Below are 24,914 nucleotides of genomic sequence, written 5' to 3'. Positions count from 1 at the left end.
TCTTAATTACATTTAGGAACTTTATTCAACTAGTGTAAATAGTAATTTCTGAGATTTCCCACCAACCCTGACGCTATACCTGTTCCATGGAACAAGCCCCGAGAATTCATCTGGGCTTTCGAGACCAGTTTTGGTGTTTGGCTGTGTGAGTGAATCTCCTTGTTTCCTCCTGACTCTACCAAGCCTTTACTATCTTTCGGTTTTCTAGGACAAGAGCTTTTATATATTTTACTTTATTTATTTTCAGATCACTTTATCCTACCATGAATGTGATTTCCATCTGTGAACTGTGTTGCAGGAACCACCCTCTGGCCAGCCCCTCTCTTCCCCACTTTCCTCACAAACCCAAGAACAGCACAGAAGGAAAAGAGAAAGAGGATCTGCCTTCCTCATACCTGCCCAGCCAGGGCCCAAGAAAACAATGCTGCCCTCCAAGCTTCTCCTAATCTCTTCAGAAATGGAAATGCTATACCTCCTCACACTGTGAGAGATTTATGAGGCTCTCAGTTTATGAGGAAACATTACCAAAACACCAATTGTTTGGAGAAAACAAGTTCAGTGTGGTTAGAAAAGAGCAAGGGAAAATGACAAGCAAACCAGGACCTAGGGAGAGGCTTTGTAGCCGAAGGCTGGAGCCCATTGGGATTGCTTTGCAGATGCTTGTCTGTGGGCCTGTGTGCTGTAGTGTGAAGGCTTGTGTATCCTCCAAAAGTTGTGTTGAAAGTTAGACTCAGCACAACAGCACCTTTAGAGAGTAAGGAGGCCATCAGCCTCACCTGAGAGAGTGAAGTCAGCACTTTGTAAAGGGGTTAGTGAGCATGAGGCCATATTGACTCTTCTGTAGTTCTGTCATGGGACGACAGAGTATCCATTCACGCCAGAGAAGGTAAAATGCAAGGAACTCTATTTTTAAATTTTTTATGTTTTTTGAGAATTTTATACATGATACAATGAAATATAATAATGTTATGCCCAGATCACGGTGTCCCCCCAAAACCAACTAGGAGACCAATTCCTGTATGTAAAAACAAAGAGCCTTTATTCTTTTTTTTTTTTTAAATTTTATTTAACTTTATTTTATGTGCATTGGTGTGAAGATGTCAGGTTCCCGGGAACTAGGTCTTCAGACAGTTGTGAGCTGCCATGTGGGTGCTGGGAATTGAACCCGGGTCCTCTGGAAGAGCAGTCAGTGCTCTTAACCACTGAGCCATCTCTCCAGCCCCCTTTTTTTTTAATATATTTATTTATTTATACAATATTCTGTCTGTATGCCTGAAGGCCAGAAGAGGGCGCCAGACCTCTTTAGAGATGGTTGTGAGCCACCATGTGGTTGCTGGGAATTGAACTCAGGACCTTTGGAAGAGCAGGCAATGCTCTTAACCACTGAGCCATCTCTCCAGCCCAAAGAGCCTTTATTCTTACACAAGTTTGCAAACTCAATCTTTCCGTGTATCCAATGTATTGGAATGATCGGAGAGCCCCAAGCTCAGTTGGGGTTGGTTTTTTGTTGTAGCAAAGGTGGGAGTGAGGGATTTCTAAGGTTCAGGACCCCTGACTGGCTGACATTTGTCTAGGGGTGTCCTGGTGAGTGTGCTGGCAGGTGATCCTATCTACAATGGATAGAACATTAGGAATTTCCTTTGGATGGTCTGTTCCTGGGTGGTATCTGGGTGGTCTCAGTTTGTGGTCTTTCATGGAACCAGGTGTTGCCTTCTGGAAAACTACTGAGACTCAGGCCGCCATTGAGCTTGTCACGGCTGGGTCCTGCAATCATATCTACCCCAATTTTGCTCCTGACTACTTTCCAACCTACTCCTCCCAACGTTGTCATCTTGATCTCCCCCCCCCCACCTCTGTTTCTCTTTTTTTTTCTTTAACAACCTACTAAGATCAATTACTGCTATACATATGTACACGGGTGAGGGCCTCCTATCCATGGCCACACCCCCAAAGCAGAGTGATTCTTCCTCCCCAGACAGTTATCAGCTGCCAATAGCTGCTCAGTTACAGGTGGAGCCTCTAGAAATTCTCTCCCATTTTAGCTGGGATTCTGGCTGGCTTACTCTTAAGCGTAACCATAGCAGCTGCGCACTCAAGAGGGCAGCAGCCCATGGCATGTGCGGAAGACGGCGTTCCTTCGCATCCTCTGGCCCTTGAGCTCTTCCCACGCTTTCTTCCTCAATGTTCTCTGAGTCTTGGTGGGGCCAGCTGAGGGCAGTGATAAAGACGTCTCATTTAGGGCTGAACACTTGCAGTTTTTCTTGTCCTGACTGCGTTTGCCTCCGGTGGAGAGGAGCTTCTCTGGCTCTAGGTCTGTGAATACCAACATACTTAGAGGTCAATTGGACAACATAACTGCAATGGTAAAAGTGAAAATGCTGCGGATCCCGGAGTGGCCGCAGTGGCAGAAACGCTGCAGCCCTCCAAGCGGCAAATCCCAGGATTAACATTTGGAGCCACCCCAGATTCTGAAGTGAGGCTCTTTGCTCTGGTGTTGGGAGCCTCCCCCATTAGGAATCAGGCATTATGCTCGCCCTGTCACCTGGCAGGAAGAACCCAGGCAGTACCTGGGCCAGCCCAGGGTTCTATGACTGCTACGTCACTATGTATGTACACAGCTACAAAAGGTCCCTTTAAGAGAGAAGCACCACCCACTTCCACTCTCTCCCACTGCTCTTATAAAGAGGTAGGCTGAGCCTTCCCTCTTCTTCCTCTTCTTCTCTGTTATGATTTTAGCCAACCGGCATGGCTGGCACTTCCGGGTTCCAGGGCCACGCATGTGCCGACAAGGCAAAAATACCTAACATCCCCGGGGACCTTAAAAGGCTGTACATGATTTACGTGTGGCACGGTTGCATCACCTACATATAACGCAGCTACGTAAGCCCTTGCACGCATGCGTGACCTCTGTCATCTGTGTATGATGTAGCCACGTCATCCCCCTGTGCACATGCGCTAGGCAGCCTTTAAAAGCTGGATGCGCCATCTTCAGTTCTCTCTTTCTGCACACCGACGTCACCAGGCCTGTACGTGTCTCCTCTAATAAACTCTTAAGGGGGCTTGTTGCGAGCTTCGTGCTTCCTTTTCACTCGCTCTAGGTAATTTCACTCACTCTCTGTATTTCTCTTTCTCCGCCCCCATCCCCGCACTCCCTTATCTCCATAAAACTCCCACATAAGCTTTGCCTGCCTGGTGTGTCTGTTTTCACCCTCCGTGAGCTCTCCAAGGTCTCTCTCAGGCCATTTGACAACATTGGGTGTCGTGATACTCCACAGGCTCCCCTGGCAGTTCCTCCTGCCTGCCAGCAGTTTGAGAACCTCAAGAATGCTGTATCTTCCAATCTGGTCACCTTTTCTGAATAAGGATCACTGGAATTCTACATCCAACACCAACAGAATTGGCAGTAATTGATGGTAGGCCCCTTCATGACTGAGGATTCGTTTCAGTTGTGGTTTCTCACCTTCTGGCTTTGCTTGAAAGAGCTCAAGAGACCCAGTACTGGGCACCCACAGTCTCGCGCTCAAAGCTCTGGCCCCTGCCTTTGTGCTCGATGGACCACGAAGGCAGCTTGTGCCGGTCAAATCCTTCCTCTCTTAGTCTCTGAAACTCAGGACACTACAGGCTGAGGATCTTCCCCACCTCACTCGTGGAGCAAGACAGTGACGTAAACAGTCTCGTAAAGGGTCTCTCCTTACTTAAGATCTGTTCAGGCTGACAGGGAATGATTTAACAATGGATGTCTAATATCTAACATCTTTTTTTTTTTGCTACCATTGTTCGTATTAAAGGATAAACACATTTCAGATGTAACTTTTCACTAAAAGAACATGTTTTGCAATGACACTTTCTTAGCAACAACTACTCCTGTCTCTGGTAAATGATGAAATGGAAAGAGAAAGGTTCAAATTTCATGCTGAGGGTTTAAGAATATGTCCTAAGATATCTAGAGGTGTGAGGATGTAAAAGCTTAAATAAGTTCTGAGGATCTCAGAAAATGATTTACAATAGGTTAGTACCAGTTGTAAAGATTAATAAAAAGAATTAAAGTATATAAATAATGGGAGATACTTTAGATTTCTCTTTTCCCCGTCTATGATATTCTTACAGTTTTAACATTAACATTTAACATTGTTCAATAAAGTTCCAATAGGCTAAGAAAGCACTGACTACTTGCTATTCATTCACAAGTTCAGGATTTTAAATTTCTTTTGGTTGTCTTCTAAGTATAGACTTAAAAGTACTTTTCAGCAGGCTAAACTATCTCTGTCCAATCTATATATCTAACTCTCTGGACAGAGGAAAAATTGTTCATGCTTTTTACAATTAGAAATGTCATCTCTCTTTGTAGACTAAAAATTCATGTAGGCTCCAGAGAGTTAAGGAAATCATCAGATTTATATCCATCTGTCCCAGGTCAAAGAGACTTCAGATAAGCACAGTCCTAAGTTTCTCCACTTGTCTGTTCCTGAGGTGGAATCCTGATTTTGGGATTCCTCCTGTCCCCCAATTAATTCCTAGGACTCTGGGACTAAAAGTCCAAACGTAAGGTTTTCTTTTAAGTCCCTAAATTTTAACTTCTACCCCTAGTCTATATTTGTCTCGGCAGATTTCCATTTAGCTGACAGACATCATCTAAGGGTTACCTGCGGACTGGAAACTGCTGAGCTCTGGACATGTTGAAAACTGATGAGAACCACCGCAGCCAAGGTAATTGTTCCCTGTTTCTTCAGCTGGGTCAGCTAATCAGACGCTTCTGATAAATGCCCCATTACCCAGTCTTTTGACTAGCCCTCCAGCTTTCCTCGGCCCTGGCAACAGTGACCTAGTTTCAGCTGGAACTAGTAACAAGAGAGAGCATATCATTCCTTGCCCCCATAACAAGCTGAAATGCTAAGTCAAGATGAAACCCTCTGGCATAGCGGGCAACATGGCTTCTGACAATGCCAATTGACAGACGACAAAAGTGGGCACAGGTCTGTCAGCCAGTAGATTCATTAACTGAGATAGTTCTTAATATGATAGGACTGCTTTACAGTGTAGATTTCACCCCAATGGTAATGCTAATGTATTTAGAAATTTCATTGCTTTTTCTAAACTGAAACTTCATGTAGGCTTCAGGGAGTTAAGGAAAGCAGCAGATTTAGATTCATCAGTCACAGGTCAAGTAGACTTGGCCTGCTTTATGCAGAACAAAGAAGGATCATATGGATTTAAAAGAAATTTTTTTTTTCTGTACAAACCATTCAGGATTATAATCTGGCTGTACCCAAGAAAATATTACAAAAGGGGGACCTGGGATTAAAATAATAATTGCCTGGTGCCCTGTCCATTTCCAGGCTCCTTCCAGACAGTCACTTTAGCCCTTCTGCTTCTGCTAACTACTGTTGGCTTTTCCATCACTGACCCAATAACTAAATGATCATTCCTGTCTGGGTACCGTTAAGCTGATAGTTATAGATCCCAATATAAGCAAGCACCCATCATGGAGTCAAGGATTTGACCCAGGATATAACTCAAGGGGGGAATGTAAGACAGTGCTAACCTGTAAGTAAGCCCAACCCACCCAAGGCCTGGGTTACTTCCTGGAGTGCTGGGAGTTATTCAAATATACTGAAACCTCATGGGAGAAGATGGTGGAAGTATGGGTTTGTTCTTATAAACCCTTGCAAAACATGTCTTGGGGCCACTCAGCTGGGAATTCCAGGGAGTGGTCCCCACCAAAGTCCATCTTTATTGGTATTTAATTAATGTTTGCTTCAAATTTGGCTCAAATGGTGGAACTGGTTTTTCTCTGGCAAATCCCAGGAGATTAACAGCTCACTTGCTATGAACCTCTACACTAACATGTATCACAAAGCATGTGTGTAATACAGGGTCAGCATAAAGAACAGAAGAGTAAGGCATCCTTGGGAAATTCTCTGCATTTTCTTTATACCTTCTGTCTGAATAGGTGGGAAGTAAAAGCTCATTGTGGGTCCTTGATTTGCATTTGTCTTATGATTTACAATGTTGAACATTTTTAATATGTTGGGCATATGGATGCTATGTTTGTAAAAATTTTACTCAAGCTTTTGCCCATTATCTAATAGAATTATCTGAATTTTTATTGTTGGTGAGTCATACTAGTTCTTAAAATATGTCTGGTTAGTCTGTCATAAGATATATGATTTCTGTATATTTCCTTCCATGCTGAAGCTTACCTTTGTGTGTGTGTGTGTGTGTGTGTGTGTGTGTGTGTGTGTGCGTGCGTAGGGTGAGAGTGTGGGAATATGTGTGCGTCCATGTATGGACTGACATTCTCTCCTTCCACCTTGAGTCAAGGTCTCTCCTGTTTTTGCCAATCTAGCTGTCCACTTCAAGGGAGGTGTCCTATGAGCTTCTGGGAAATCCTCACCTTCACCTCTCAATCCATAGCATGAGTGCTTAAAATTCTAAGTCTGCAGCGCTGCCTCTATCTTTCTTCATGTAAATTCCAGGGCTTAACCTCGGGTCATCAGGTTGTGTGGCAAGCACTTTTACCAGATGGGCCATTTTGCTGGCCTAGTATTTTATGCTTTGTTAATTGGGCTTCAAGGTTATTCATAGTCATTGTACAGAAATACAGTTGATTTTCTGTGGGATTTTATATATTGCAACTTTGATGAATTAGCTAGCTAGTTCCAACACCCTTTGTGTAGAATCTTTATAATATGTACAGATAAAATCACTGCTTGGGAACAGGGGTAATTTCAGCTCTTCCTTTACAATTTGGATTGATTGTCTTTGTTTTTCTTATCTAATAGCCCTTACTTTAGTTCTTTTCAATTTTAGGATTCAGAAATTAATGCTTAGAGATGATAATTAGCTTGCTTGAGGTAACACAGCTAAGTGGTACAGTCTGAATAAAAACTCAAGGCTTTGAACGCTACAGTCAAGAATGGAGTCAAAATACTGAGTAGGATTTTAGCAGGTTGGAATGAAAAGGTGATGCTGGGCAGGTAAATTCTGGCAGGTTTAATATGGCCCTCTGTATCCTTGGAGATGACCACACACTAAATCACTAAATACAAATAGGCTTAAAGGGAAAACTCCAATTACATCTTAAAGAATAATAATTTGGAAGACAATATTTGCTCTAAGATCAGTTAGAATAGCAGTGTTAACTGGGGTGAATCTGTGCCAATGATGGGCATGATGTAAAAATTACCTTGAAGCCATTTGTGTCCTTACTGTTATCTTCCCCCTCTGTCTTTTTATTCCTCCCTCTCTCTTTATCCTTCTACATAGTTTGAGACTTTTAAAGTTGAATGAGACCTTAGAGAAGAAAACAGAGGAAAGAAAAACAAGATGATTGTAGCAGCGTAAACGAATGCAGACAGATTGTAAAATATATATATATATATATATATATATATATATATATATATATAGCTTTAATGGAGAAATAGACTTACAGAACCACCGTTCCCGCGGAGACCAGGAAAGCAGAAGCAGCAGCTGGGAGCACGCTTGCCAAATTTATAGGCAAACATTAGCCCGAGGCGAACATGCTCCCTAAGGGGCAGGACTTATCCCTACATCTCCCCTTTTTGTCTAAATAAGACAGAACTAAACCAAATACAACTATATACAATAATAACAAGTAATAAATATAACAAACAATATTGAGAACAAAAGTTTTGCTAAACATTCTATCTCAAGGAGTCTAAATAATGTAGAGAGTAACTACAATTATATAATCTTCAACTCCGTCAAAGATCCGAGAAGGGAATAAATATTACTTAACAAACGAGATATATCCAAAATGTGTAACAATTGACAGAGACAACTGACTACCTGGGCAATCACCCAAAGTTTCGTTTGCAATGTTGAGTCAACCAACTTTGGCTAAGGCCTAACATAACTGACATACCATTTTCAAAGGCAAGCAACTTTTCAAAACTATCTTACCCTGTCTTGGCAGGATATGACAGTCCTGTTTTATCCATTGATGCATGCTCTGTATCTCTGTCAGTGATTGAGGTATGGGCATTTCTTTGCCCAAAGGCCAGTTCTGCCAAACAGAAAGGCTCCAGGTGGAGTGTCTTTGGTGCTCAACATTCTCTCGGGAATAGAGCGGTGTTGCCAGGAGCAATTGTGTCTCACTATCACGAAACTCTGAGTTAGATTAAAGGCCATTTTCTACAGCTCTTTGAAGAGGTTGAAGATTATCTATCTATACTAAGTATTATCTCTATATATCTAAAGAACCTGATTAGTCTAATTATAAATGACAAACTTAGATGACTATTTATCTATATAATTCTCAATATCTATCTACCTTAAAGACTAAGACAATAAATGACTGAAACAAATGAGGACAATGACCTCCAAATATAAACAATGTACAAATATACATTGCAATATGGCAAATATATATCAATACACAAACATTATATAAGTATCTTAATCAGAGGTAGAAATGTACACTGCAATATGGTAAATATATACTATATATATCAATACAATATATGTCAATACATAAAAAATGTTTTAAACAGACATAGAAACATGCATGCATATAATGGTCAATATAATTTAACTTTATATCAATATACAAGAATCGATACCAATATATTTGTCTAAAAGCAGTAACTCACAATTATAAAATCTATTATCCCATCATTCCCTTTTTTTAAAATGATCCCTGAACTTATAAAATTCATCCCCCAACCCCTAAATGATGTCCCTAAACCCAGGGGCAAACTTTACTGGGAGAGGAAACGTCGTCCTCTAGAATTACTTTCAGCTGTCATGAGGGCGACGTTCTTTTCTGAGGGATCCTATGAAAGTAAAATGATGGTTAAATTTCAGGATCAATGTCTTTTGAAATTGCAAATAGTCTCTGACTATTTTGTGGAGGTCTGGCCAGAATGTTGTACAGGATGTGCACCATTTCAGCTAACCAAGTTGGGATCGTCTTGTGCAGCAGGTACCCCAAACAGGTCTTGTAGTAGCGTTATCAGTATCATGACGTCATATCAACCAGGTAGAGTTGTTGTTGTGGGGCCCCATCTTCTTCCTGGAAACTTCAAATGTTACTTCAGGAAAAACTCATTGTTCATTGAGAAAAACTTAAACATTAATCATATAGACATATATAGACATACATATATATATTCAATGAAAGGCATGATAGATATATTCAATGAAAAGTATGATAGATATGAAGAAAAGCAAAGATGTTTTCTAAATTCATATTTCTTTCTGTCCCATATCATGGCTCTTGACATGAGACAGGAAGTCCAGAAACACTGGGTTTTTCTCTTACTAACAGGCTTGGAATTGGAGAGGGACTGAGCCAGAGTCCAACTTCAAAACCAGCTCTACATATTTATAAAGAAATGTTTAATAATATATATATATATATATATATATATATATATATATATACTTACAAAGTGTGTCCATCCATCAGTAATTAAATATTCAGGGTCCCTTAATTTCTTTGAAGATGAGTATTTTCCTGTGGAGATAAGAAAAGAACCCTGCCTCCAACCTATCTGTATTTCTTACCATCAGTATGCTCGCCATCCTTATGAAAGAATTGTTATTTATCTTTTCCAAGTAGCTTCTCTTCTTCAAACCGAACCTTTATTAATTTTGACGGTATCCACAATTTTTTCTCACCTGTGGAGATAAGAGCAAAACCCCTTCCCCAACGTAGCACATCTCCTGGCTTCCATTGTGAGGTCAGCACATCCTTGAAATAAACTGGTTGATTTAGTTCAGTAGACTTTTCCATTATCCAATGTCTTTCTGCAGCCGTTGTTCCCTTCTCATTAGCGTTGAGAAAAATTCAAGGTTAACAAATCATTATGTAACCTATTTCTGGGGGTGTTTTCCACCCCTTTCTGTTTGTTCAACATATCCTTTATAGTTCAATTTGATCTTTCTATGACTGCTTGACCTGTAGGATTGTATGGTATACCTGTAACATGCTTGACATTGTAATAATCAAAAAACCATTTCATTTTCCTAGAGACATAAGCAGGACCATTATCCGTCTTTATTTGTGTAGGTATACCCATGATAACCATGACTTCTAATAAATGAGTGATTACTGAATCAGCTTTTTCTGAACTTAAAGCAGTTGCCCACTGAAAGCCTGAATAAGTGTCAATGGTGTGATGAACATATTTTAATTTGCCAAATTCTGCAAAGTGGAACACATCCATCTGCCAGATTTCATTCCTTTGGGTGCCCTTTGCATTAGCTCCTGCAGGCAGTGGCGTTTGGTTATAGAAAGAGCAAGTAGGGCATTTCTTTACAATCTCCTTAGCTTGTTGCCATGTAATTGAAAACTCTTTATTCAAACCTTTGCTATTAACATGATGTTTTTTATGAAATTCAGAGGCTTGTAGCACACTACCAATCAATAATTGATCAATTTCTGCATTACCTTGTGCTAGAGGACCTGGCAGACCCGTATGGGATCGGATGTGTGTTATGTACATAGGGCAAAGCCTGTTCCTGATCAAATCTTGAACCTGGAGAAACAATGAGGTTAGTTCTGTATCATCAGGTATTAATTCAGCAGTTTCAATATGTAAAATAACTCTTTCTGCGTATTGTGAATCAGTGACTATATTAATAGGTTCTTTAAAATCTCTTAGCACCATAAGAATGGCATATAATTCCGCCTTCTGGACAGAATTATAAGGACTTTGTTCCACCTTACCCAAGTCTTCTGATTTGTAACCTGCTTTCCCTGATTTATTGGCATCAGTATAGAATGTATGGGCTCCAGTTATTGGAGCATCACGGACGATTCGAGGAAGAATCCAAGAAGTTCTCTTTATGAAGTTAAGCCTCTTGCTTTTTGGATAGTTGTTGTTAATGTCTCCCAAAAAATTAGCACAAGCTCTTTGCCATGGTTCATTATCTTCCCATAATTTCTTTAGTTCATCAGCAGTGAAAGGCACTATAATTTCTGCTGGGTCTATGCCTGCTAGTTGACGAAGTCTCAGCTTGCCTTTTATAATTAACTCAGAGACTTTCTCCACATAAGTTTTCAGTTTCTTACTTGGTTTATGTGGTAAAAAGATCCATTCCAAAATAATATCATCTCTCTGCATTAAAATTCCTGTAGGAGAAATTTTTGATGGTAGTATGACGAGAATACAATCGAGCTCTGGAGTCACCCTGTCCTCATGTGCCTGTTGTAATTTTTCCTCAATCATTGTCAGTTCCTTTTCTGTTTCAGCTGTTAATTCTCTGGGACTGTTTAAATCTTTATCACCATCCAAGATTTTGTTCAAATGAATTATTAGATCAGGTGTTATTCCAATAGCTGGTCATAGACTGGAAATGTCTCCTAACAGTCTTTGAAAGTCATTAAGAGTCCGTAGGCGATCTCTCCTAATTTGTGCTTTTTGTGTCTTAATTTTTTGCAAACCTATTTTATAACCTAAATAATTAACAGAATCTCCCTTCTGAATCTTTTCAGGAGCGATTTGCAATCCCCATTTAGGTAAAAGTATCTTTATTTCTTCAAACAGTCTGTTCAAGGTATCCATGTTTGAATTGGATAACAAAATGTCGTCCATGTAATGGTATACTATAGATTTGGGAAATTTCTTGCGTATTATTTGCAATGGTTGGTTCACAAAATATTGGCACAGGGAGGGGCTATTTAACATACCCTGGGGGAGAACGGTCCAGTGGTACCTCCTCGAAGGTTGAGAATTGTTATAAGTAGGCACTGTGAAGGCAAATTTTTCTCTATCTTCTTTTTGCAAAGGTATAGTGAAAAAACAATCCTTTAAATCAATAACTATGAGAGGCCATCCTTTTGGTAATAAAGAGGGCAAAGGAATTCCAGACTGCAGAGGGCCCATAGGTTGAATAACCTTGTTGATGGCCCTGAGATCTGTCACCATTCTCCATTTACCTGATTTTTTTCTTAACCACAAATACAGGAGAATTCCAAGGGCTGGTAGATTCTTCTATATGTCCAGCATCTAATTGTTCTTGTACTAGCTGTTCTAAAGCCTGTAACTTTTCCTCAGTTAAAGGCCATTGCTTTGTCCATATTGGTTTCTCAGTCAACCATTTTAGAGGCAAGGCTGTTAGTATCTCTGAAGGGACATCAATTGCTTGTTCTTGTACAGCCCGAATGGCCGGTTTTCTCCGTTGTTATATCTTTTAATATTATTCTCAGAAATATAGGCTCTAGAAGTAGCAGGAATGTTAATTTCGGTATTCCATTGTTGTAATAGGTCACGGCCCCATAAATTCATTGCGATATTGGCTACATATGGCCTTAATTTTCCTATTTGTCCCTCTTGCCCTATACATTCAACCCATCTCATGCTCTGCCCTAGTTGAGATAGGGTTCCAATTCCCAGGAGCTGAACATTTACATTCTGAAGAGGCCAATACGGATGCCAAGATTCTGGGATAATGATACTTATATCAGCACCTGTGTCCAGCAGGTCAGTAATAAAAATGCCATTTACACACACTCTCAGTTTAGGTCTTTGATCATTTATAGAAGTTTGCCAAAACACACATAACTTATCTTTCTGATCATTATTGCTTGTAACAGTAGGCATGGGGCTTCCTAATTGTCCTGACGAGGCACGTTCTCTGTAGAAACTGGAAATGACTAAACCATGTTTGCCATGGGGGCCTGTGAGGCCCCCCCTCTCACGTGTCCCGTCTGTATCAGGTTGCCTTGTCTATCTCTTGTAGACCTGCATTCATTCGTCCAATGTCTGCCTTTTCCACATCTTCTACATAAACCTGAAGGCTGAGTCCTCCTATTTCTGTTATTTCTAGAAGATGCATTATTATTATTATTTCTGAAAATCGTTGTCTACAATTCCTTTTCATGTGACCCGTTTTGCCACAATTAAAACATTTGGTATTCTGGTGTCTCCTTTTACCATTGGAAATTGCTTCTTCTACCCATGCTTCAGTGCCATAATCAAATGTATCAACATTGAGTGTATGCAAGACCCATTCTTCCAAAGGCGCTGATCTGAGCTTTAAAGGGCCCAAAATCCTTTTGCATTCCACATTTGCATTTTCATAAGCCAAAGACTCAATCATTATATGTCTTGCTTCTGGGTCAGATATCCCTATTTGTACAGCCTTTGTTAATCTTTGTAAAAAGTCACTAAAGGTTTCTCTCTGACCCTGTTTAACTCTGACAAATGATTCCATTCTCTGTCCTGGGTCTTGTACCCTGTCCCAAGCCCTTAAGGCTGCTGTAGTACACATGGAGAGAGTGTTTTCATCCAAATTAGCTTGTTCCTGAGGGTCGGAAAAGAGCCCTTCACCTAGAATTTTATCTAGGGAAATGTCAATTCCCTTCGCTTTTTCCTGCTGTTCTAAGAGTCTAGCCTCTTGCCTGAATAAGCATTTCCATTTCAATTGTGGTCCACTCTCAAGTACTGCAGAGCTCAGCTGGAGCCAGTCCGAGGGAGTTGCTCTGCTTGTCATGGCCCAAGATCTTAGCATCTCTTTAACAAAAGAGGCTTGCATCCCAAAAGTCATGACAGCCTGTTTTATTTCCTTGAGATCATTCATACGGACAGGCTCCCATGTATCCTCCTTGATGACCCTAGGGTTTCTGGAACCAATCACCTTCTCTGTTGTTATTACTGGAAAGGCAGGTAGAGCTGTAGGTAGAGCTTTGTGGAAATTGTCCCGGAGAGATTTACCCACAGATGTAGTTAAAATTTGCCTTTCTACCCTTTGCTCTTCTTCATCAGAATTTAGAAATTCCTCAATCTTTTCAAATTCTATTCACCATTGCCTTCTGCAATGTCTGAATCTCCTGTCCAGAATTATGTTCCAAAGCCTTCATTGAGGATTCTAAAGTATGAAGTTTGTCTGTTAGAGATAACATCTCATCTTTGGACATAATTTTTATGGCATAAACCGTGCCTTCTTGTATTGACAATCTTTCCGTCAATCTGTCATAAGCTTTAGACAAAATCCGATTGTCACATTCAGCAGTTTTGATTCTCAAAGTTAATGTTTCATTTCCTACAGAAAGGGACTGAAGCTTACGATCCAAATCAGCTGTTCCCTCTTCCATAGTAATGAATTTCTCTTTAATATCAGCCACTAATGTTTCATTTCCTACAGAAAGGGACTGAAGCTTACGATCCAAATCAGCTGTTCCCTCTTCCATAGTAATGAATTTCTCCTTAATATCAGCCTGGAGAACTTCAAACTGATTCTTGAGAAGATTGTTGTCATTCTCAATTGTTTTTAAGCGTTCAATCTCTGCCTTAAGAATCCTGGATTCATCTCGTAAAGACTTTATCATATTTCTATTATCAAACCATTTAGTGCCAATGAAAACTACGAATCCCAGAAGGATCCATAGACGTGGGGTGATAGACACCTCTTGTAAAATCTCCCACATGGTACAATTAAAAAAACTGTTAAATTCTTGAATACTAACGTGTTCAGACATTTTATTTATAAAAGAAAAATGATCGGTTCCTGCCAGTGGTGGTCTCTGTGTTTTTGGAGCCTGTCCTGGAACTAGCTCTTGTAGACCAGGCTGGCCTCGAATTCACAGAGATCCACCTGTCTCTGCCTCCCGAGTGCTGGGATTAAAGGCGTGTGCCACCACCGCCTGGCCGGCCTCGAACTCACAGAGATCTGCCTGCCTCTGCCTCCCGAGTGCTGGGATTAAAGGCATGCACCACCACCCACCACACAATTTCCTCCAGGCTTTATCTCCCCATCTCCTCTTCCAAAGTGAGTAATGTCTCCAGGGAGACCTCATCAAGTATTGCCCCACCTCTGTCACCAACGTGCAGTATTTAAAGAAAACCTTTAAACGCTAGATAGAATGCTAATCTATATAGATATGATTTGTGGTGGGATGTTTGTACACTGTATGAAAACGTATTGCTGTGATTGGTGTAATAAGAAGCTGAATGGCCAATAGCTTGGCAGGAGGTATAGATGGGACTTCTGGGCAGAGAGAGAACTCTGGGAAGAGGGTGGAGTCAACAACCAGATGTGGAGGAAGCCGCATGAGCGGTATGGAGAGATAAGGTAACGAGCCACTCAACAGAACATAGATTAAAATAAATGAGATGATGTAAATTACAAGAGCTAGCGGGACAAGCCTAAGCTAAGGCCGAGCTTTCCTAACTAATAAGAATTCTCTGTGTCATTATTTTGGAGCTGACATGCCTTCTGAAGTATCCACCATGCCCACCACACACAACTTGTCACTCTGTTGCTCTGTGTGCTGTCTCTTGATGAGGAAGCTCAGAGCTGTGCTATGGGTCTTTTGTCTCACCAGAAGTTGTGGAGTACGTGAGTGATGGAGCTGGAGTTTGAACAGGCCACTTTTGGCTGTGAGAGACCCTAAAGCTGACCTCCCACCAGCTGTCTCCTCAGAGTGGGGGTGTGCTTACCCACGTGGCTGGAATTCCTTCTCAGTTCCCCCAGCGAGGCATGTAGGGCTGTTTGAAAGTCATTGATTTTGAAATAAGAACAACCCCGAGGGCCATATGGAGATTAGTTATTCTGCCCACATTTTAAATTAACCTTATTGATGGATTTCCTGCCAAGCTTAGTCTCATTTATCATGCAAGTTCCTTTCGGTGGGTGGAAGGAAAAAAAATGTCTGAGAAGTGTTCTCTAAATAAAGCAATGTATAGGCCAGGCTTGTAGATTTTTCTAAAGCTTATTTTTATTTGCCAGGCTTTCCTGTGCTGTCTTTGGTGTGAGGGGGGAATGTTTATTAAATATGATGAAAAGCGATATCTTGAAACAAGGATATTTTGGTACTGCACAACGGGACGCAAGTCTTCTTTCTTCCATCCATCACTGTCAGCTGAGAACATTCCCAGCCAGCGGCCAGGGGGAAATGGTGTCAAGATGGCTGAGCCACATCATTGTTTTCCTTTACGCTTCCTGAAATTTCAGCCGAAACTTCATCCTTCCTGCAAGGCAGCTGTTGTAGCATGGGGATGGACTGTGGCAGCTGGTTCCAAGATGTACCTTGAGCTTTCAAGGATGGGAAGGACCCGTGGATGTGACAGTCTTTTTGTCTTGAGCTACGGTGTATGAATAAAGGCTAACGTGGCCAGACAGTGTAGCTAACCTGTCCGAGATAGTCCCAGCGTTTGGATAATACTGAACATAAATAATCGAGTCGCAGGTGACTTTTTTTTTGTTATTGTCATATGTAAACTGCACTGGAGCTCAGAGGATGGAGAAGTTTCTCCAAAACGGTGTGTGGCTTAGCGATTTCTTTAATAGCTTGAATTTCTTAAATAGCTTGAATAATAATTTCTTAAATAGCTTGAAGCTCCAGAACTATCTTTTCAAACTGAGAAAAATAATGACCCAGATTGATCATCAGTTACTTACATGGGTTTATTCATAGAATTTGCCAGTCCACACGCTTTCTTTAATAACAAACATTTAAACACCCCTTTCGTTATCCTGATATACTTACATGTAACACGTCATGAAATAAATACCTTGGGGCTGGACAGACAGGTTGCCATTCCACATAATAGCTCACAACTGTCTGACATCTAGTTCCAGGAGATTCAGACCTTCTTCACCTCACTCAGAGACAAGAAGAAAGTTTTAAAAATACAAGCAACATTCAGCACTGGCAGGAAGATGTAGCCCAGCGCTGCTTCCAGCAGCCAGGGGAAGTTTCCTCTGGGGAACTGCACTCTGGTAAAGATGACCTTGACTAGGCCTCAGAAAAGAATTTTAGAATCTGTCAGTTTGGAGCAAAATGCTGAGTTTATTAAATAGAGGCAAGGGGGAGTAGGCACTTCAGATTTAACCACAGGAATTTAGGGAGGGGATACCCTTGGATGTCTCCATGACAGCCACTGACATGATTCTGTGACTCTCCGAGTTACATTGCTTACAGGATGTAGTTTACAACAAAAACTGAAGAATAAACCAAGCTCAAAAAATAAGTCATTAACAATTAAAAAGTGCAAGGTGGTTCACTTTCTTTTTTCTTTAAATTGTAACAGTTCCCTTTTGGGTTAGAGATTTGTCTCATTAGTAGAGCTCTTGCACAACAGTCTGGGATGCATCCATGCGTGCACACCCAGATTCTTTCGTAAATAGAATTGCAGAGTGGTTTTATGAGGTACATTGCTTAGATTTAGGGCTGAGAAAGTCATGCTAATACATTTAGACACCAAAGCCACAAATATTCGGACTAAAAATAAAGCATAGTTCTCCCTACCCCCACCCCAGGGCAGCGTCTTACGTGGCTCTGATTGTCCTAGAACTCACTGCAAGACCAGGCTGGCCTCGAACTTACAGAGATCCTCTTGTCTCTGCCTCACGTGTGCTGAGACTAAGAGCTTGTGCCACTCACTACGCCTGGCTCTGGCTTGTTGATGTTGGCTTTTAAGGAGTCATTTTAGTTCCACACCTGAATGTGTGTATGTGTGCAGAGCGCTCACTGAGTCCATAGAGGGCGTTAGAGTCCCGGGTACTGAAGTCACAGGTGGTTTTGAGAGGGGTGCTGGGAACTGGATCCAGGTCCTCTGCAAGAGTAGTAAGAGTTTAACCTTTGAGACATCCCTGGAGCCCCCTAGCATGCTTTCCCATCCTGCTCTGAGTATGGGACAAGCCCTATCAGTGTAACAATTTCACGTGTATCTGTTGTGTTAAGGTTTCTAACTTCCAGGTAGTGGTGGCGCACACCTTTAATCCCAGCATTTGGGAGGAAGAGGCAGGCCAATCTCAGTGAGTCTGAGGTCAGCCAGTCTACGAAGCAAGTTCCAGGACAGCCAGAGCTACACAGAAAAACCCAGTCTTGAAAAACCAAAAGAAGAAAAAGTTTCTAACTGCCAGCTAGGTCCACAATAAGGGACTTCTTTCTCTTTTCACACCTCAATTTTCTCTCTTTCTCGTCTGCCTTATAAAGGAGCAATCCCCGCTGTAAACAACAGAAATGTGTTTGTTTAATTAAGTCAATTTTTCTCAGTGCTCCGCAATCCAAGCCTCTGCCAGGCACCTCAGAAGTCCTCTGGTCAGGGAGGGATGCCTGGGTTCTCATAGTGTCTTCTGAGAGCTGGGTGAGCCTTTTGCTGGTTTGCCTGCTTGCCCTCAAAGCGAGTGTTGAAAATGACTGTGGGTCTCTTGCAAAACCATTAAAAGCTTTAATTGAAAGGCCCTCCTCTACAGGCTTCGGATGAGTTTTGATTACGCATTCTTCCTTTGACCCTGAACGCCCTGGAGACCCGCCAAATGTCAGGGCTGGGTTATTCTGAAGTACTTAAGCCATAAGCCTCTGGCAGGTCTTTGATGGTCCTTGGGCAGGAGTCCTGTCCAGCCCCAAGGGGCAGGGACACACTGCAAGCAACACCATCTGTTAAAGTCTCTGGATTAAACCAGCCTGTGGAAAGGGGAGAGGTTTAGCGTTTAAAGCATCTTGATGGAAGTATTCATATGATGAAAACGACAGGCTGGGCTCCTGAAGGAGCTTTTATTGTAACAGTCCAGTGCGATTCCACCGGAAGTGTCTCACGGGCTCCATGAAGCTCCTCTACTAGTTTTTAATTTGCCTGTCTGTCAATCTGTCTGTCTGTCTGTCTGTCTGTCTGTCTGTCTGTCTATCTAGTTAGCTAGCTAGCTACCATCGATTTATCATCATCTGTCTATCATCTTGCTGTTACTTATTCGTCTATCATATACCTAATCTAGCTCCCAATCATCTATTTCCTATCAATATATGCATTTGTTTGTATATATGTATCGATCATCTATCTATCTATCTATCATCTATCTGTCACCTATTTAACTATCTTCTTCATCATCTACCTATTATCTATCTATTTATCATCTATCTATCTATCTATCTATCACCTATTACTTATTTACCTATCATCATCATCTATCTATTATCTAACATCTATCTATCTGTCACCTATTTAACTATCTTCTTCATCATCTACCTGTTATCGATCTATTTATCATCTATCTATCTATCTATCTATCTATCTAATTTTGTCTGGTCATTCATTGGTTGACTCAGTCTCATTTAAGGCATAGCCCAATGGAAGCTGTTTAAATAGGCAAGCTTTTTTTCTTCTAGAGTGGGAACCTCCGGAAAAGTATCCACAGAGCTCCCCAGACTATAAAAGGGGATTGGAGAGGAAAAAATAATGGCATTGGATTCCTGAGTTACTACTCTCATCCAGAAACCTTCAAATGAGCAAACAGATAGACTGGTTCTTTGCAAGAGCTTCCACTGCAGCCGTAATCCACGCTCACTGACCATAAAGTGCCTGGCACAATGGCCCCTGCCTGTGGTCCCAGCACTTGGGAGGATTGGGAGTGGAGACCAGCCTAGGCTACAGAGTGATATTCTATCTTAGACCCAGCCAAACAAATGACAAACAATTGCCCTGCCACATTCACAAGTGAAGCACAGAGAAGAAAATAAGAAGGAAAAGGTTTCAGAGGCCCTATGATTTGGAAAACAGGTGCCGTCCACGCTGCGCTGCAGAAGGCATGTCAAGAAAATGTCTCCTGAATCTAGGGAGAAGTTAGGTAAGAATTGAAAAAGGAAAGTTATGTTCTCTCACCCTTATAAAACATCAGATAACTGTCAGGTCTTCAAATCTCTCCTTGTGGATATTGGTTTGGTAGGACAATTATTATCCTTACTTGGAATGGTTTAAAAGTAACATAAGAATTAAAAACCGTGTTCACTCTGGGTTCATATCTGAAGCCGCTGAGGATCACTGTGTGTGTATATTGCAAACCATCCGCCAGGATGTGGGGCTCTTCAGCCGAGGAAGGGAACAAGGGCTGCAAATGTGGGGAGGGGATGCAGGGCAGCATACACTGTAGAAATGGAACTCAGACTGTTTCTGGGAACATAATCTCATGAATAAAGATGATCCAACATCTCTGAACTATGTATTTTAAGATTAATATTTCTCAATAGTTCTTGTCAAAGTGACTGGCAGTAGAATCCATAATAAGTACTTTATTGAATTATATTTAGCTTCAATATAAATGTGGAAAGACACTGTGAATTCTCATGTCAAATTATGTTACCTGAAAGTTAATTAGTTGTGCCATGATTCAAAAAAAAATAATTATTTTTAATTTGGCAAAATACAGCTTTGTATTTCTAACAATTCAATAAAAGGCATTTTAATTAATGAAATTTAGTTTTGAGAGGGTTTTAGGTTCATGTCAAAGCTGAATTGAAAGTACAGAGAGTTTCTCTGTACCCTCTATTCCCACACAGGAACTGCTCTGCTATTGATACTGTGCATCACAGTGGGACATTTGTTAGAACCAGTGAAATCTATACGGACACATCATTGTCACCCCAAGTCTAAAGTTTACATTGGGGTCACTCTTGTATTATCCATCTATGCAGTCTCACAAAGGCTAATGACATTCACAGTGTGACCATCTTAGTATCTCACACAATAGTATCTTTGCCTGGCCACTCTTCTCTTCCTCCTGGCAACCACAGATCTGTTTACTATACACAAACTTCGACTGTTCTGATGATGATGTATGTGGTGGTTTGAATGGCCCCCATAGACTTTTGAATGCTTGAATGCATTTGAATGGTTGGCCCATAGTGAGTGACACTATTAGGAGGTGTGGCCTTGTTGGAATTAGGTATGATCTTGCTGCAGGAAGTGTGCAAATGAGGGGGTGGGTTTTGAAGTCTCAGATGCTCAAGGTAGTGTGACATTCACTTCTACTACCTGTCAATCAAGACGTAGAACTCTCAGCTCCTTCTCCAGGACCTCGCCAGCCTGTATGCTGCCGTGCTCCCCACCATGACGAGAATGGATTAAACCTCGGAAGCTGTAAGTCGCCCCGATTGTTTTTCTTTATAAGAAGTCATGGTGTCTCTAGAAACCCTGACTAAGACAATCTACAGTTGGAATTTTGGCGTATATTTGCAAAATAAATTTTACCTTCCTCTATGTCTTTCCGTAGTTTGACAACTTATTTCTTTTTAGTATTAGAAAATGTCCCATTGTCAGCATATTCAGCAATTTTTATCCGGTTATCAACTGAGAAGAATCTTGGTTGCTTACAGTTTTTGTCCTTGATGAATAAGGCTTCTAGAAACATCTGTGTGCTATGTGCTAGTTTCTGTATAGAGTTGTCAGTCCCTTTGCATAAATAAAAAGAAGTGTAATAACTAGATGACACAGCAAATGTATGTTTAGGTTGCAATCAACTGCCAAAGTGAAGCAGGTTAGAAAAATAGGGAAAATTAAAGAGACATAGGAAGAGAAAGGAGCCCCTCACTCAGAAATCTGATAGGGAGCCAGAAACTCCAACCAGCTGATAATGTTGAAATCTCCTCAGAGATGCAAAGCACAGCCTCCTAGGAGCATCTCCAAAACAGAACAGCAATCTGCACATCCTTTGGACCAGAATGCTTGTAGCTTTGAGTTTAACAACTTCACTCCTCTCTTTCATTCCTCAGTCTAAATAGTGACTCTGAAAAACCACCTTACAGTTTCATTTACAAAAAGGAAAGTTTTTTTAAGAGAAAAAAAAATAAGTAATGTAGGGATAAGTCCCGCCCCTTAAGGGGCGTGTTCGCCTCGGGCTAATGTCTGCCTATAAATTTGGCGAGCAAGCTCCGAGCGCTTGCTTCTGCTTTCCTGGTCTCCGCGGGAACGGTGGTTCTGTAAGTCTATTTCTACATTAAAGCTATATATATATATATTTTTACACTCTGTCTGCATTCATTTACGCCGTTACATTTTGGCGTCCAACGTCGGGCTATTTTGCCCCCGACTCAAGCGGGTAGCCCGCTAGCTAACACAGCACCCTCCCCGGTGCTGTTTTTCAGTTCGTGACTCCGGCCCCAGTGCGGAGTCCGAGACACACTCGGCGACACAGGCCCATTCTGCCTGCCTTGGCTAAGTTTTGCAGCGGAACCCCACTGCCTGAATTAGCAGAAGCTCAAGTAATTGCGGTTTTGCAACAAAAGCTGCCACAGCGTCAGATTTGGTCTGTTACAAAGTGACTTGGCCGGTTGTGGTGGCCCACGCCGGTAGGATTTGCTGAAGGAGGCAGAGGCAGGAGGATCACAAGTTTGAGGCCGGCCAGGCAGTGGTAGAGCACGCCTTTAATCCCAGAACTTGGGAAGCAGAGGCAGGCAGATCTCTGTGAGTTTGAGGCCTGCCAGGCCTTGGTAGTGCACGCCTTCAATCCCAGCACTTGGGAGGCAGAGACAGGCGGATCTCTGTGAGTTCAAGGCCAGCCTGGTCTACAAGAGCTAGTTCTAGGACAGGCTCCAAAAACACAGAGACCACCACTGGCAGGAACCGATCATTGCAGGTAAAAAAAATTTTCTTTTATAAATAAAATGTCTGAACACATTACTGTTCAAGAATTTAATGATTTTTTTAATTGTACTATGTGGGAGATTTTACAAGAGGTGTCTATCACCCCACATATATGGATCCTTCTGGGATTCGTAGTTTTCATTGGCACCAAATGGTTTGATAATAGAAATATGATAAAGTCTTTACGAGACGAATCCAGGATTCTTAAGGTAGAGATTGAACGCTTAAAAACAATTGAGAATGACAACAATCTTCTCAAGAATCAGGTTGAAGTTCTCCAGACTGATAACAATCTTTTCGAGAATCGGTTTGAAGTTCTCCAGGCTGATAACAATCTTCTCAAGAATCAGGTTGAAGTTCTTCAGGCTGATGTTAAGGAGAAATTCATTACTATGGAAGAGGGAACAGCTGATCTGGACCATAAGATTCAGTCCCTTTCTGTAGGAAATGAAACATTAACTGAGAGAATCAAAACTGCTGAATGTGACAATCGGATTTTGTCTAAAGCTTATGACAGATTGACAGAAAGATTGTCAATACAAGAAGGCACGGTTTATGCCATAAAAATTATGTCCAAAGATGAGATGTTATCTCTAACGGACAAACTTCATACATTAGAATCCTCAATGAAGGCTTTGGAACATAATTCTGGACAGGAAATTCAGACATTGCAGAAGGCAATGGTGAATAGAATTGAAAAGATTGAGGAATTTCTAAATTCTGATGAAGAAGAGCAAAGGGTAGAAAGGAAAATTTTAACTACATCTGTGGGTAAGTCTCTCCGGGACAATTTCCACAAAGCTCTACCTACAGCTCTACCTGCCTTTCCCGTAATAACAACAGAGAAGGTGATTGGTTCCAAAAACCCTAGGGTCATCAAGGAGGATACATGGGAGCCTGTGCGTATGAATGATCTCAAGGAAATAAAACAGGCTGTCATGACTTTTGGGATGCAAGCCTCTTTTGTTAAAGAGATGCTAAGATCTTGGGCCACGACAAGCAGAGCAACCCCCTCAGACTGGCTCCAGCTGAGCTCTGCGGTACTCGAGAGTGGACCGCAATTGAAATGGAAATGCTTATTCAGGCAAGAGGCTAGACTCTTAGAACAGCAGGAAAAAGCAAAGGGAATTGACATTTCCCTAGATCAAATTCTAGGTGAAGGGCTCTTTTCCGATCCTCAGGAACAAGCTAATTTGGATGAAAACACACTCTCCATGTGTACTACAGCAGCCTTAAGGGCTTGGGACAGGGTACAAGACCCAGGACAGAGAATGGAATCATTTGTCAGAGTTAAACAGGGTCAGAGAGAACCCTTTAGTGACTTTTTACAAAGATTAACTAAGGCTGTACAAATAGGAATATCTGACCCAGAAGCAAGACGTATAATGATTGAGTCTTTGGCTTATGAAAATGCAAATGTGGAATGCAAAAGGATTTTGGGTCCTTTAAAGCTCAGATCAGCGCCGTTGGAAGAATGGGTCTTGCATACACTCAATGTTGATACATTTGATTATGGCACTGAAGCATGGGTAGAAGAAGCAATTTCCAATGGTAAAAGGAGACACCAGAATACCAAATGTTTTAATTGTGGCAAAATGGGTCATATTAAAAGGAATTGTAGACAACGGATTTTCAGAAATAATAATAATAATAATAATGCATCTTTCAGAAATAATAATAATAATGCATCTTCTAGAAATAACAGAAATAGGAGGACTCAGCCTTCAGGTTTATGTAGAAGATGTGGAAAGGGCAGACATTGGACGAATGAATGCAGGTCTACAAGAGATAGACAAGGCAACCTGATACAGCCGGGAAACGTGAGAGGGGGGGCCTCACAGGCCCCCATGGCAAACATGGTTCAGTCATATCCAGTTTCTGCAGAGAACGTGCCTCATCAGGACAATTAGGAAGCCCCATGCCTACTGTTACAAGCAATAATGATCAGAAAGATAAGTTACGTGTGTTTTGGCAAACTTCTATAAATGATCAAAGACCTAAACTGAGAGTGTGTGTAAATGGCATTTTTATTACTGGCCTGCTGGACACAGGTGCTGATGTAAGTATCATTACCCCAGAATCTTGGCATCCGTATTGGCCTCTTCAAAATGTAAATGTTCAGCTCCTGGGAATTGGAACCCTATCTCGAGTAAGGCAGAGCACGAGATGGGTTGAATGTATAGGGCCAGAGGGACAAATAGGAAAATTAAAGCCATATGTAGCCAATATCGCAATGAATTTATGGGGTCGTGACCTATTACAACAATGGAATACTGAAATTAACATTCCTGCTAAATCTAGAGCCTATATTTCTGAGAATAATATTAAAAGATATTACAAACGGAGAAAACCGGCCATTCGGGCTGTAAAAGAACAAGCAATTGATGTCCCTTCAGAGATACCAACAGCCTTGCCTCTAAAATGGTTGACTGAGAAACCAATATGGACAAAGCAATGGCCTTTAGCTGAGGAAAAGTTACAGGCTTTAGAACAGCTGGTACAAGAACAATTAGATGCTGGACATATAGAAGAATCTACCAGCCCTTGGAATTCTCCTGTATTTGTGGTTAAGAAAAAATC

The 24,914-nt window shown here is 41.3% G+C and overlaps 1 long non-coding RNA gene across 1 annotated transcript; it reads left to right on the top strand.

Annotated features, from left to right (window-relative positions):
- The first annotated feature begins 3,044 nt into the window (after window positions 1-3,044).
- LOC121452931 lies at window positions 3,045-15,798 on the top strand. The gene is made up of 4 exons (XR_005974935.1): window positions 3,045-3,098; window positions 3,276-3,413; window positions 4,607-4,707; window positions 15,703-15,798. It is a non-coding gene; the product is annotated as an uncharacterized LOC121452931 (long non-coding RNA).
- The last annotated feature ends 9,116 nt before the right edge of the window (window positions 15,799-24,914 follow it).

The sequence above is a fragment of the Microtus oregoni genome, unplaced genomic scaffold, assembly GCF_018167655.1.
Source record: "Microtus oregoni isolate MIOR12 unplaced genomic scaffold, Mior012 000010F_ref0000083, whole genome shotgun sequence".
In the NCBI taxonomy this organism is placed as follows: domain Eukaryota; kingdom Metazoa; phylum Chordata; class Mammalia; order Rodentia; family Cricetidae; genus Microtus; species Microtus oregoni.
Note: the sequence above shows the minus strand (reverse complement) of the source record. Positions and strands in the feature narration are given on the sequence as shown.